This window comes from Artibeus jamaicensis, unplaced genomic scaffold (genome assembly GCF_021234435.1).
Source record: "Artibeus jamaicensis isolate MK-2021 breed Jamaican fruit bat unplaced genomic scaffold, CSHL_Jam_final scaffold_1019, whole genome shotgun sequence".
NCBI classification, from domain to species: domain Eukaryota; kingdom Metazoa; phylum Chordata; class Mammalia; order Chiroptera; family Phyllostomidae; genus Artibeus; species Artibeus jamaicensis.
Window position 1 is genome coordinate 154,018 of NW_026522025.1, and position 16,473 is coordinate 170,490.

The following is a 16,473-nucleotide window of genomic DNA, read 5'->3' on the forward strand; positions in this document are numbered from 1 at the left end:
AAAAAATACTGTAAGAATCCCAGTTAAATTTGAATATCAAATAAACAGTTATTCATATAAAAATGTCCAAACCTGTAGAGAATTCTTATGAGTATATTTGAGCCAAACTCATGACATATGCCAGGGATCAAGATTTTAAATGTTCTGCAGAATAACAGTTTTGCAGCTTCTCTTGTGCCTTTGAAGTTAAGGAGGACATATGAGGAAGATTACATGAAGGTGGGCAAAAGCAAGGCGTGGAATGGATTATAGGATAGCCAATGAGAATATCAGCTTTCTTGATGTTTGCAGAATATTTCAAGTGTGTTAACCTAAATGTACAGAAACAATGAACAGAGCTTCCTTGGAGCAAAGATAAACCTTTTACTAAAAAGTTATATGCCTGGAGTGTGACTACCCACCATGACCCACCCAGTTAAGAATTTATGATCAGATCACCTTATGAGGTTACTTTCTATAGAACCTCCCTTTTATTTGTCTGCACAGTGTATATAATTTTTTGGTACACATATTTCCCATGTGATATTTGGCAGCCTGTAACTTTAATTTGCTAGATCTGGCAACCCACCCTTAAGAATACCCACGATCGCAGAGGACTTCCGCCAAGATGGAGGTTTAAGGTGGATGTGTCTGCCTCCTCACACAACCAAGTTTAGGGACAACTAAATATTAGCATCAGAAAACACAACCAGAACACGGAAAACTGAACTTTTCGGAAGTCCGCTAACAACAAATTCTTCGGCCCGACCGGTAAGGGGCGAAACCAGCGTCGGGTGAGGAGATACAAAGGAGGGCTCGATCGACCCAGGCGCGGAATCCAGACGCGCGAATCCAGTCGCACGGGTTCCAAACCCAGGATTGGACCTAGTGAGCGACTGACCGGCCCACCGGGTGAGCGACTACGGAGGAGTCAGTGGGGAGGCGGTGGCAGTGAGTTGACTGCGGTTGCCTGGTTGCACGCGGGTGAGGGAGTGAGCGCTTGGACCGGCGGCGGTGGCAGCAGCGAGAGGCGCCGCCATTTCCCCGCTCTGACCACGCCCCCACATACAGTGTCACAACCCAGCAACCTGGGAATCCAAGGCGCCGCTCCTCCCACTTAAAGGGCCAGAACAGACCAAAAATGTCGCAGGGAGACCTCAAAGCCCCAGAGATAAATCTAAGTGAAGAAATAGCAAATCTCTCAGACGCACAGTTTAAAACACTGGTCATCAGCTTCCTCATAGATCTGGTGGACTATAGCCACAAATTAGAGAAACATATGAAGGCTAAATTAAGGGAAATGAATGGAATTCCACAGGAAAAGAAAACCATAGAGATGAAAAAAAAACTGGGACTCAAATCAATGGAGCGCGAAGGAAGAAGAAAAAAATCATCAAACAGAAAGGAATGAAGAAATAAGAATTCAGAAAAATGAGGAGAAGCTTAGGAACCTCCAGGACATCTATAAACGCTCCAATATCCGAATTATAGGGGTACCAGAAGGGGGGAAAGACACAACCACCAGTGGAAAAACTATTTGAACAAATAATAAAAGAAAATTTCCCCCAATCCGGAAAGGAAATAGACTTCCAAGAAATCCAAGAAGCCCAGAGAGTACCAAAAAAGTTGGACTCAAGAAGAAACACACCAAGGCATATCATAATTACATTAGCCAAAATTAAAATGAAGGAAAGAATCCTGGAAGCAGCAAGAGGTAAGGGGACAATCACCTACAAAGGAGTCCCCATCAGGCTGTCAGCAGATTTCTCAAAAGAGACCTTACAGGCAAGAAGGGGCTGGAAAGAAATATTCCAAGTCATGAAATCTAAAGACCTACAACCAAGATTGCTCTACCCAGCAAAACTTTCATTTAGAATGGAAGGACAGATAAGGTGCTTCTCAGATAAGACCAAATTCAAGGAGTTCATCATCACCAAGCCCTTATTATATGAAATGTTAAAGGGACTTATCTAAGAAAAAGAAGTTAAAGAAACATGAACAGTGAAAGGACAACAAACTCACAGTTATTAACAACCACACCTAAAACGAAAAGCAAACTAAAAGGACAGCTAGATCAGGAGTGGAAACATAGAAATGAAGATCTCAAGGAGGGTTAGCAACAGGGGAGTAGGAGGAGGAGACGGGGGGAGAAGGTACAGAAAACAAGTAGCATAGACAGTAGATAGAAAATAGATGGGTGGGCAAGAATAGTATGGGAAATATAGAACCTAAAGGACTTGAGACACATGGACATAAACTAAAGGGGGGTAATGGTGGGGTTGGGGGGGCAGAGTGGAGGGGAATGAAGGGGGGAATAGAACAACTGTAACAGCATAATCAATTAAAAAAAATAAATTAATTTATTAAAAACAAAAAAACAAAAACAACAACAAAAAAAGAATACCCACGATCATGACTGGGTCTAGCCATCGGCTTCATTCCCACTGACAGATTGCTTCCTCCAGGCTAAATGTTCATTGTCTTCTGGTGTATAAACTCCATCAGATGAGCTGTTGCCCCAGGGAAAGTGACAGAAGATTTAGGACATAGGTCCCAACCCTGCAAGCCTCAGTAGTTCAAACATATGCCACAGTTAGTTATATTGAGTTAGAAGAGTTTAAAGACAGAGTTACAGCCTCACTTTTCTGGAGGGATGAACCTAATGACCATTTAGAAGGAAATTTGAGTTTCTTTCTTTAGTGGGCACAATCCCTCTGAATTTTCTGCTTCAGGAGAAATCATAATAAGAGACGAATTGGTTGACCCCTATGTCTAGGAAAAGCTAGGAAAGAATGAAATTGCCTTTCATGGTCAAAGGCAAAGAAGGCTTTTTGTCATTTCTATAATGGTTGGCTTTTGACTCAGCACACAAATGTTGCCATCATCCTTTCCTATCCCTCCTCCCACCCTCCCCCAAAATAAAAAGATTTGGAAAGTGCTAAGGTTATGAGGAAGTGACAAACAGGTGAATGGTTACAATAATACGCAAATACCATGCTATGCATGTGGCAGCTCTTAGGACCCTGGAGAGAGCAATTCAGTCTGCAGCCACAAGGCAGCAAGAAGACCCATGAAGGCTTGACTAGTGAGGTGGTGTCTACATTTTAAGAAATGAGGTGACTTTTTCCTAAAGTATAAAGGCAATGAGGATACTCATCAGATTCAGCACAGGGAAGCACTACTGAACAAAGGGATTGAGGAAAATATATGTGCAGTAAGATTCAAGAGGAAGGCAGAGAGCTGATTGTGATGGGGTTTATGTGCCTTGGGAATGAATTCAGACTCTGTTCTCCAGGCCAGGGAACTCCTAAGAAGCTGGAGGCAGTATGCATGGTGGTTCAACCAAGGTTCTCAGTTTAAATATTGGCCTTACTATTTAGTTATATGAGCTTAGGCTAGTCACTAAAACTCTCCCTGATCTGTTTTTTGGGTTTTTTTTTTTTTTACCTGTCAATAGGGGACAATAATTTCTTGCTCAATGTATTTATTATTAAAATTAATGGAATTACAGTATCTAAGGTAGTCAGAATTCTGCCTGATAAGTATGAAAGCATAAGCACCATAAAGTATGTAAGGAACATATAATATGTGTTTTTTTAGCACTTCTAGTAACACGCACGTTTGGTATTTTAGAGTGATGAAAGTGGGAATGTGGAACTAGACTTGTCCTGGCTCTGCTGCTCACTGGTCCTGTGACCCCAGGTTACTGATGGAACTGACCTGTGCCTCAGTTCACTATCTGGAAGACACAGATAATAAAGGTACATATTCCATCAGGTTAAAATAGTTAAATATTCAGATTAAAAAGTGGACCACAACAAACGAAATGTCACCTCTGGCTATTAAGGAAGATTTTAAACTTGCGACAGTGTATTCAGAATTACATGTTTGAAATGCGATTCCTGAGAATAGGGAGAAGCCAGAGGAGGAGTGCCACATGACAAGCTGCAACAAGTATGTCAGCCCACGTGGGTAAGTTGGGTGAGGAATGAAAGATCAGAAAGTAAGAGATACAACAATTGTGCAGCTGCTAGGACTCAATGAGTCTAAATGTAAGGAATGAGAGAAATGTATTTTCATGCCTCCTGGTTTTTCAGAATGTGTGATCGTGTGGATAAATGGTGTCATTCACCCTGACGGGAAGTGGGAAAAAAATCAATTGAGCGTTTAAGAGGTCAAATTTTAGCTTTCTGTGCAATTGTTTTAATTTACTATATTGAGTTTTTCATACATCATACTGCATTACAATTTTTAGGTCATGTACACATGACTTCACCATTAGGTCTTTCAGTGTTTGCATATTGGAAGTGTATCTTCTCATCCCAAAGTATGTCATGGAATTCTGCACTGTGTTGAACACACACTGGCTGCTCTGGACATCTCCTGTTGGCTCTTGGGGATCCGATCTGCATTCTGCTCCTCCCAGCTCTGTTTTCCAGAGAGCTGACCTGTAAAGATTAGAACAATAGACTCCCTTCCCTCTGGGTTCTGGGTGCTGGGCGGGTTTAGTAAGAATTAATAACAAGCAGGAGATTCCAGAAATGAAATAGTGAGGCTGGACTGTTTGTGCTCTCAGCTCTCTTTCTTTCTGGGTTGCTGTGGTGAGCTGAGTGCCTGACTAAAAATCATCATTTACACACACACACATATGCACACACATGCACACAGCCTTACTGTGCAGCTCTCGTTGCCCTCAGGGTTTAATTACTGCTTTCTGCCTCTGTTCCTTCAGTCCTAGGTGTACCCTAACCCCTCTATTTCAGTTCCAGGGTACTGCACTAGTCATAAAGGTTTCTCTACATCATGCTTGTATGTTTGTAAATAATCTCTTTATTTAATGCTCCTCAGACTTGGAAGCTAAGACTATCCCTTGGCTGCTTTGGGGCTTCTTATACCACAGAACCAAGATTAGGAAAGTGAACCCTGGTTGGTGTGGCTCAGTGAATTGAATGCCAGCCTGAGAAACATCAATGTATAGTTGCCTTTCATGTGCCCCCTACTGGGGTCCTGGCCCACAACCCAGGCATGTGCCCTGACTGGGAATCAAACCAGTGACACTTTGGTTCACAGGACAGCACAATCTTTAAAAAAATAAATGAAAAGATCAGGAAAGTGGACCACTGGAGGGCTGGAGAGATGAACACAGGGGCCAGGGAGGTGTCCTGGTAAATAGAAAACTGAAACAACTCAAAGATCCATAGAAACAAAAATCTGAAGGACTCTGTCAGGTTAAGAACCACATGTAGCTGAGGTACTGATTGAATGGAGGGTGAATGCAGAATGAGCAGTGCAGAGAGGCAGTCACAATGGTCTCGTTTGGCCTTTTATGACCACCTGTGTCTGAACAGCAGTGTTTTATGTTTATTGACCATGACTTTTGCCCATTAACCCAGATACTTTATAAGACTAATATTAACTGCGATGGTCTGGGTCCCAGGCAGGAAATCTGGCCAAAACAGTATCATTATATGGGAGCTCGTAGGACTGGGCTCCTCTCTGGTGCGAACTTCTCACTGAGCTGAAGGACAAGACTAGGTTGTGGCTGCAGCTCTTGCTAAGAGATGAAAGTGGTGGACTGTATTGGGGAGCTCCTTTAGCCCATCCACATCCATCCTCTGTACTTCTCCAAAGGGAATTTGTAAGGAAATTGAGATGAAAGCTAATACTGACGTGAGAAACAGGGATTAAGAAGAGTGAATTTGCAATAGGAAATGTCCTTTGAAATTTGGCACAAATTTTAATTTCTCTCAAATAAAAATCCTGGTCAGGTACATATTTCATACAGTGTACATACATAATAGTTTTAAAACATGTCTGAAAAATGCAGTCTTGGTGTTTCTTGGGTACAGAGTTTCAGTTTTGGAAGATGGAACAGTTCTGAAAATGGGTGATGGAGTTGGCTGCTCATCCGTATGATTGTAATGCCACTGAATGTATACTTAATGTGGTTAAAATAACAAAGTTTGTTATGTATGTTGTAACAAAATATTTAAAAAATTAAATATTTAAACAAAAAACAAATATTCCAGCAAGGAACTACAAAAGTCAATACAAATCACATTCAATCTGACAGCCAAGTAAGTCTTATCACAAAAGAAGATATATAAATGCATATATATATATATATATATATATATATATCAAAAAGAAGATAGGCATCCCTATGGGCATAGCAGCATTATTTACAATAGCCAAGATCTGGAAACAGCCCAGGTGTCCATCAGTAGATAAATGGACAAAAAAAAAGATGTGGTACAATGAAATACTACCCAGCAGAAAGAAAGAACTCTTACCCTTTGTGACAGAATGAATAGACTTGGAGAATATCATGCTAAGCTAAATAAGCCAGTCAGAGAAAGACACATACCATGTGATCTCACTTATATGTGGAATCTAATGAACAGAATAAACTGATGAACAAAATAAAACCAGAGGCATAGAAACATGGTACAGACTGACAGATTTCAGTGGGAAGGGGTGTGGAGGGACCGGAAGAGATTAGCCAAAGAACATATATGCATATATTCATGGATACAGACAATAATATGGTTAAGGCCAGAGGTGGAGGGTGCTGGGTGGAGGCAGGAAAAGGAGGGAAATGAAAGACATCTGTAACAGTGTCAACAATAATAAAAAGATTTACCAAAAGGAAAAACAATCATCTTAACTAGTTCAACATATTATTTCATCTGATATGCTAACTTAATTCAAAAATAAAAATTAAACTTCAGGAATGAACTTCAAAAAAAGAGATGCTTGTCTTTAAACCAGTATTATCATAGCAATTTTCCTTTTATAGAAACAGTAATATCTAATTCACCCTTTTTCTGCCAATTTTGTTTTTAGTTTAAGGAAAATTGAAGTGCTTTTGATATACTCTCCTAGCCTATTAAGAGTGAGTTAAAATATTGTTTGTGAAGTTTATTCGTGTTATATTTTGATAGCCAATAATTGTGTAGATATCTAATATTTTAAACCTCTTCATAAATATACCACAATGAGACATTTCTCCGCATCTATTTTGGTTACCCTCAGCCAACTACAACAAAGAACAGGACTCAGGTTGCAAAGAAAACCGTGCCGTTGTGACTGGCTGCACTACCAGGAGACTGGAGAATAGCGTGTATAAGCACAACATCTTCCCCCTGCCTCACCGAGGCAACTCCAGAAACTGAGCCCAACGTTCGCTGTGCCACAATAGTGCAGAGTGAGCTTATGACCCATAAAGAAACGTTGAGAAAAGGTTTTCCTTACAGGTGACTGAGACCTCTCTGTTCACACCATGTCACTGCTCTGTAAACAGATCTAAGTCCCTGGAAATGAAGGGACAAAAGGTCTCCCAGAAGGCACAGGAAGAGGAGGGTGGAAGAAGTGATGACCATTTATGAAGCGAGAACTGGTCCTAAATCTTTTTTTTCCCACTTACCAGTGATCCCGAGGCAGCTCACTGTTGTCCCTAGAATATGAATCCCAGGTGAGTCACCTGAAGTTCTGACAGCGCCAGAACCAGGTAGACTATTTAACAAAGCTCCTTCTGACTGCCGTCCTCCACCTCTGGACACCTGATTCTGCCAGCTTGATCCTGGGATACCAGGGGGGATTCCAAGGAGACTGGCTGCTCCAGGCCATGGGTGGGAGTCTCTGTTCCGCTCCAGGGACTGCACCTGGCTCGGCGGAGCTCCCATCACAAGTACTGACGTGCCTTGTTCTCAAAGGAAGCGACACACAACCTGATCTATGTATGTATTATAAGTAACTTGTTTTGAGTAAGAGCACTGTGGTAAAGAAATTTATTTTGAATGCTGTACTGCACTTGGAAAGGAAAGGAAGGGAGCTGCGGAAGCACAAATAAAAGGCACTAAATTCAGATCAGGCATTCAAGGAAGGCTGCGAGGTGATCATGGCTGAGAGGAGTCTCAAAATAAAATGAACAATTAGCCCATTTAAGAAGAGAAGCAGGAGGAACAAAACCGATTTTCCACGCTGAAGGAGCGATGGCTTGAAAGGCATTTGCAAGAGAAAATGTTCAATTCAGAAAACTTCAAGTAGTTTACTGTTGACAGAATGGGATATATGATCAGAGAATGATGTGGATGAGCTATACAGAGAAACAAAGGTAAAATTGTGATTTGGATTTCAGGAAGTATCAGGTAATATATACTTAAGTATATATACACACATGTACATACTTAATTCTCATATAATATAGATAATATACATACACGAGTATTACATATATAGCTACATATACAGGCATATACATGTGTGCACAATTATATGCATATATTTATATAGAATTATACATATTTATGTATTTTGTGCATATACATACTTACTGTAATGGTGTATATATGTACAATGCATGTATCTGTGATGATATTTGCATATATGTGTCTATACAAACACACATGACTATGTTGATGCATACACAAGCATATGGGCTATATGGGGCATACAGATATACATTAAATAAAACATACATTATACATATGTAAATCAATAATCAGGGACAAATACAATGAGAAGTTAAAGTACTTGTAGAGCAGACAATGCATAATTGAGAAGATTTGAGATCTGTTTAGGACATAGAATGGGAAGGTAGAGTTGATTGAATGAGGACGTTGAGGAAAATGAAGACTTTCAGGATGTCTCCGGGAATTCAGCATTTAACTGACTAGGTGAGTGGAGAGAATATTGTTTGAAGTATGGCTTAAGGGAAGGGGAGCAATACATTAGGGCAAAATGTGGTGGTTGTGCATAAGTCTGGTCTGGAACAGATTGATTTTAAAGTACTTTTGGAGTCCTAAGGAAGTTGAGTTCAAGAGGCACTTTGTTGTTGGAGTCTAGAGCTCATGGCTTATCTTTGCTCCCCTCTTTGGTAAAGGGCAGGAATTCCTTTGCCTCACCAAAACACCTACCTTGCACATCTAACATATTGAACTCTCCCAGATGACACATTTGAATCAACTGAGAATATTTTAGAACTGCTTTGGAGGAGGGAATGCCATTGGCTTGCTTGCTTTATTTATTTATTTATTTATTTATGGTTTTGCATATCTACCTTTAATTGAGAATAAAGTCACACAACAGAAAATTTACTATTTATAAGTATATGAGTCAATGTATTTTAGTATACTCATAATGCTGTAGAATCATCACCCCAAAAAGAAACCCATGCTTTTAATTTCCCCCTCATTCCATTCCCTGGCAATCACTGACCTACTCAATCACTGCTGATCTTCCTGTTCTAGACACTTCATATAAATGGGATCACATGATATGTGGCTTTCATGACTGGCTTCTCTTACATAGCAAAAATGTTTTCAGGGTTCATCCATGATGCAGCAGGTATCAGTACTTCACTCCTTTTCATGGGTGAGTAATATTCCATTCATGAATATACATTTTTAAACAGTTAACTAGTTTACAGATTTTATTGTTTTCACCTTTTTTCATCTTAACTCTGCATCCCTCATTATAGTGATGTTCTTTTATAAAATTTGACATATAATTAACATATAACATTGTATACATTTAAAACATACAATATGTTGATTTGATACATTTAAATATTGCAAAATGGCTACCATTAAAGCATTAGCTAACACCTTCATCTGTTTACAATTGTTATTTCTTTTTTTGTGTGTGGTGAGAATAATTAAGATACAGTCTCTTAGAAACTTTGGAGTTTCCACCAAAGTGTTCTTGACCATGACAGCTATGCTGTGCACTAGATCTTCAGAACTTACTTATCTACCATTGCAAGTTTGTAAGTTTGTATCCTTCGACAACACCTCCCCAGTTCCCCAACTCTCAGCCACTGGTACTGCCATTCCATTCTATTTCTCTACAAGTTCTGTTTTTGTAGATGCCATTGGTAACTTGTCAAGTTCCCCCAGGTGACTGCCTTGGGCAAGCCAGGTTGAAACTATGCCTCTATAGCTAATGGATATTTCTGACATGCCCTTACAATTTTTCACAGTTTCTGACAGGAAGCATTTGGGAGGCGGAGTAATGAAGTTTTCTGGGAGTAGTAGGAATCTTCCCAATCCTATTAGCTCTGCTGTTCAGGGACTAACTTTATCCTCTTGCTCTGAGCGTGGGACTATACTGTTCTGGGAGAACAAGCTGCGTCCTGCAAAGGAGAAGTGACTTCATGTGTTGTTATCTAAGTGTTGCCTAAGATAATGAGAACACTTGCTTTCACTCTCTGTTTAGAGTCAGAGTTTCAACATGATGGAGGGAGAATTCTGCTCTCAGCAACGTAGGAGGGTATGTATGATCTTCAATTATTTATTAGATTTGTCACATAGGCAATAGCCAGAGAGGAAAAAGAATGATGAATAAAACCTCATTAAAATGTATAATTTCCTTTCATCCAAATATAATGTTAAAGATTTCTGGCTTCTGCTTAGGATCCATAAAGGTACAGTGTTGCTCCAAGCCTAACAACAAAGAAAAACTAAATCATCAATAAAATTATAACTTCTCTTTCTTAAACCCTCCTGAGTTTGCAAGGAAAAAGGTAGCCTGCAACTTCCAAGAACAGAAGAAATGCAAGAATGGACTTACCTGGGCAGAGCATAGGAAGAAGAGAAGACACCAATGACCCAATGCTGAAACCGGTATGAAGATTGGAGCTAAACTTCTAAAGAGCAGACAAAGGCCGAGTGTGGGCTGCTGTGAGAGTACACGCCCCTCGGAGATGCAGACACAAAAGGAGTTTGCACCCACCTGCTGGCTCTTCACAGTGGTTATTCGTGAGAAAGACTAGAGAGGCAGGGTAGGAGACTGGAGAAAGCCATTCTGTGATCAGACAGGGGAGGGCAGTCACCTGTTTTGGGGAGAGGCAGAGGTTACACCCAGTTACTGTTCTCTTATGGAATGAAAGTGTTCAGATGCTGGCTATGCCCAGCTCCTCCTCCCTTGTGGAATAAAAGTGTTCAGATATCTAGTATATATAACATGTATTTCTTTATATACATAAATAATGCTGCTATGAATGTTTTTGTACATGTCTTCTGGACACAAACACTAAGTAGATACCTAGACATGGAGTACTGGCTCATATGCTATACATATGTTCACTTTGAACAGATATTGTCAAACACTTTTCCAAGTTGTAGCAAGCAATTTATACAATCTTACAAGCAAAATCCTACAGTTTGTAACGTGGGTATACCTGGAGGACATTGCACTGAGTTAAGCCAGACACAGAAAGACAAATACTGTACAATCTCATGAGTAGGTGAAATCTAAAACAGTCAAGCCCATCATAGTGAGGAGTGGAAGGGGCATTGCTGGGGGCTGACAGTGCAGGGGAAACAGGTCTTGTCAAATGGTACAAAGGTTCAGATGTGCAGGATGAACACATTCTGGAGGCCCAATGTACAGCATGTTGAGTATAGTTAATAATACTGTGCTGTACACTTGAAATTTTCACACACACAAATGTAACTATGTGAGGTGATGGATATGTCAATCAGCTTGATTTTGGTAATCATTTCACAATGTATGCACATATCAAGACATCACATTATACATTTTAAATATATACCATTTTTACTTGTCAAGTATACTCAATGATGCTGGAATCAATCAATCAAAATGGTAGAAATGAGATACCCTTTCCTATGTCTTTCAGCGGGAGAATGAATAAACAAATGTGGTTCTTGCAATGGAAAACTACTCAGCAATAAAAAGGAATGCACTATTGGTACACTGTTGGGAACTGCTCTACCTGGTTTCAGGAATTGTAACTGCCTTCCATGGCTAAGGATGAGTGAGCAACCTCTGGAATGTAAGTCACAAAGAGACAAAGCTTGTCTCTGGTAGCAAACACTGCCTCTACTGACTTCCCTGTCCCCAGTGCATGGTCGATAGTCGATGATGGGTAAGACTCCTCAGAGGAGGGGCAACCTAAGCCAGACATGATCACCTGGGAGGCCATTATGGAAGTACTAGGGGGGCTGTAACAAAGAGGGAGTGACGGACCCTTACCCCCCCACCCCCAGCTATTCTGACATAGCCCAGTCCCCATGTCCTCTGGGAGAAGTGCTTCCTGACTCTAATACACTTCAGCATGAAAACCTCTGATGGGGGATGTGGTGCAGCAGCCCCTTGCCAGCTAGAGAAGAATCCAGGGTGATCTGGCATAAGAAAGAATTCTTAACAATCCTATGAAGCCTGCTTTGCTAAGAATGTTTTTAGTTAAATGATAAAGGCCCAGACAGAAAATGAGTTTGTTTTCCCAAAGTCTTGTAGCCCTTTAGCTAATAGACCCTGATTCAGAAGAAGCCCTAATAGTTCTTTGTATGCTATCTACTGTTTACTGCCTGACAATGATTAATAAGTTATACCTAAACTCCTGTGCAGAAAAACCAATAAAAGCCTGTCTAGGCAAAGGTCAGTGCGCTCTCCCCTTGAGAGAGTGGCCAGTCCATTCTCAGCCTCTCCTCACTTAAGAGAGTAGCCATGCTCTCCCTTTGCCTCCACGGGACTCAGTAGTTCATGCGAATTTGTCTCATGTCTCATCCATGACGCTGCAGGCACTGTGAGCCAGTGCACGCGTCAGTACACAACAATATGGGTGAACATCAAAGCTTTATATTGAATGAAAGAAGCTTTTCTCCAAAGGCTACATACTACATGATCCCATTAGGTGCTCTCTCAAAAACAAGACAGTGTTGCTAGGACTTAGGGGGCATGTGAGGAGACAGCATAAAGGTGTTTTGGGGACTGATGGGACTTCTCGATATTCTGCCTGTGGTGGCGGTTACACAGTTTATACATGTGTTAAATTTGATATAACTGTGCCAAAAAAGAAAAACAGTAAACATCACTGGATAATAATTAAACAAAAGCCAAAATTATCTGAAAAAATACAATTATTGGTTGACAGGTTTTCCTTAACACTCTAAAAATTTTGCTCCTTTGTCTTCTGGTATCCTTCATTTCTGAGGACAAATCAGTAGTCATTCAGTGTATCCATTTGAAATGTGTTTTTTCCACTTTGTCTATTTTCATTGTTCCCTTTGTATTTAATATTTTGATATAATGTTCCTAGGTGTGATTTCCTTCATATTTCTGCTGCTAGGTGTTTATGAGATTCTGAAATCTGTAAGTATAAGTATTTTCCTGAGTTAAAAATAATTTTGTCCCATTCTGTTTCCTCTGCTTTCAGAATTCCAATTATATGCATGTTAGGCCATAGGTCATATACATTTCTGATATTTATTCATTTTTACTTAACTCTTTTCTCTGTGTTCTGATTGGTTAATGCTTCCCTTCCTTATTCTTGTTCCACCATTACTTAGGAACCTACAAATAGGAAAGCATAGATAGACGAATGCCCCTTCAAACCCTACCCTAGTTTCCTCGATTATTAACATCTTGCATAATTTAGATTTGGTATATTATATATTTTCAGAAAGGCATCCATTTCTTCCAGGTTATTCATTTTTTGCAAAGCAAATGTTCTTATATTCTCTTAGGATACTTTACAGGTCTGTGGCATCAGGTGTAGTATCTCCTGTTTCATTTTTAATTTTATTTATGTGAGTCTTCCCTCTTTCTCAGCCTACCTAAAGTTTTGACAATATTGTTAGTCTTTCTTAAAACCAGATTTTAGTTTTTCTATTTTTCTATTCCCTATTTTATTTACTTCTCCTCTAAACTTTATCTTTCCTTCCTTCAGCTAACTTTAAGCTCTGTTTGTATTTATTCTAGTTCTATGAGGTAAGTTGTTTATTTGAAATCTTTCTTAATGTAGGCATTTATCCCTATAAACTTTCTCCTTAATACAGATTTTGCTGTGTCTTACACATTTTTGTATGTTGTGTTTTTATTTTCACTTGTTTCAAGAAACTTTTTAACTTATATTTAGCTTTGGCACCTTGGTTGTTCAAGAATGTGTTGTTTAATTTCCACATATTTTTTTAGTTTTCCAATTTTCCTTTGGTCACTGATTTCTTTTTCTTTTTTCCTTTTTATTGAAATTATAATGGTGATACTGGTAAACAAAACTATACAGAATTCAGGTGCACAATTTGTACACTACAGTATGTGTTTACCACCCCAAATCAAGTCTCTGCCCCTCACCATTTATCCCCTCTATAGCTGTCTGCACCCCCCACCCGTGGCAATCATCACACTATTGTTAGTGTTCTTGTTTTCTCTATTTTTCTTTTCTTCTTAAAAAATTGTTGGCACTGTTACAGATGTCCCACATTTTCCCCTCCTTTGCCCCTGATCCCCTTCTGGCCTTCACCACATTGTTACCCATGTCCATGGGTTATACATATATATTCTTTGGCCAATTTCTTCCAGTGCCCCTGTATCCCTTCCCTCTGAGATCTGTCAGTCTGTTTTATTTTGTTCATCAGTTTTTTTTTCATTCGATTCCACATGTAAGTAAGATCATATAGTATGTGTCTTTCTCTGACTTGTTTTGTTTAGCACAATAATCTCCAGGACCATCATGCTGCTACAATGGGTAAGAGTTCCTTTTTTACAGCTGTATAGTATTCCCTTGCATAAATATACCACAGCTTTTTGATCCACTCATTTACTGATGGGCATTTGGTCTGTTTCTTCTAGATCTTGGCTATTATAAATAATGCTTGTATGAATATTTTCAGGGGCACATATATTCTTTCTTGGTGTTTTGAGATTCTTAGGGTATTTTCCAAGAAGTGGAATCTCTCAGTCAAAAGTAACTCCATTTTTAATGTTTTTTCAGGAAACTCCATACTGGTTTCCACAGTGGGTGCTCAGTCTGCATTCATACCAGTGGTGCACTAGGGTTCCCTTTTCTCCACATCCTGGCCAGCACTTATTGTTTGTTGATTTATTGATGATGGCCATTCTGACAGGTATAAGGTGATATCTATTGTGGTTTTAACTTGTACACTCTGGCAATTAGTGACCCTGAACATTTGTTTAATATATCTATTGGCCATTGGTATGCCCTCTTTGGAGAAGCATCTACTCAGGTACTTTGCTAATGTTTTAAAATTGGATGGTTTGTTTTTCTGGTGTTGAGTTGTATAAGTTCTTTATATATTTTGGAAATTAACCTCTTACAGATGTATCATTGGCAGATATGTTCTCCCATACAGTGGGTTCCATTTTTATTTTGTTGATGGTTCCTTTTTCTGTGCAGAAGCTTTTTATTTGTTGTAGTCTCATTTCTTTATATTTTTTCTTTATTTCCTTTGCCTTAGGAGACATCAGTAAAGATATTGCTCCCAGGGATGTCCGAGATTTTACTGCCTGTGTTTTGTTCTAGGATTTTTATTGATTCACAACTTACATCTATCTAAGTCTTTTATCCATTTTGAGTTTATTTTTGTGAATGGTGTAAGTATGGTGTAGTTTCATTTATTTGCATGCACTGGTCCAATCTCCCCAATATCATTTATTAAAGAGACTATCTTTTCTCCATTGTATGATTTTGCCTCATTTGTCAAAGACTAATTGACAATAAAGGTGTGGGTTGATTTCTGGACCCTCTGTTCTCTTCCATTGGCCTATGCGTCTGTTCTTATGCCAGTACCAGGCTGTTTTGGTGACAGTGGCCTAGTAGTATCATTTGATATCAGGTGTTGTGAGACCTCCAACTTTGTTCTTCTTTCTCAAGAAATTGCTGAGGCTATTAAGGTATTTTGGTTCCATATACATTTTTGGTTCCATATACATATTTGTTCTAGGTCTGTGAAATATGCCATTGATATTTTAATAAGAATTGCATTGAATCTATATATCACTTTGAGTAGTACAGACATTTTAATGATGTTAATTCTTCCAACCTATCAACACACCATATGCTTCCACTTATTTGTACCTTCCTGAATTTCTTTCTTCAATGCCCTGTACTTTTCTGAGTACACATATTTTACCTCCATGGTAAAATTTATTCATAGTTACTGGGAGTCTTTTGATTACTGCGTCAATTTCATTGCTAGCAATCAGTCTGTTTAGATTTTCTAATTTGTCATAGTTCAGTCTTAGAAAGTTGTATGCTTCCAGAAATGTATCCATTTCTTCTAGGTTGTTCAACTTGTTGGCAAATAATTGCTCATAGTATTATTTAATAATTCTTTGTCTTTCTGTGATGTTGGTTGTAATTTCCTCTTTAATTTTTAATTTTATTTGTTTGGGCTATCAATATTTTTCTCAGTGAGTTTGGCTAAAATTTGTCACTTTTGTTCAATATTCAATAGTGTATTGGTTTAAATAGACATCCAAACAAATGTACAAGTTGCAATTGGTTGATAAGCCTTTGACTGAAGAAACTATAGAGCTAACCTGTTTTTTTAATTCTATTTTTCCAGCAACATTTATTGAAGAACCTGGATCATTTCTCTTTAAAAGAAAAGATTTTATTTATTAAATTTTAGAGAGAGGGGAAAAGAGGGAGAAATAAAGGGAGAGAAACATTGATTTATGAGAAAAGTATTGATTGTTGCTTCCTCATGTGCCCCAACCTGGGAT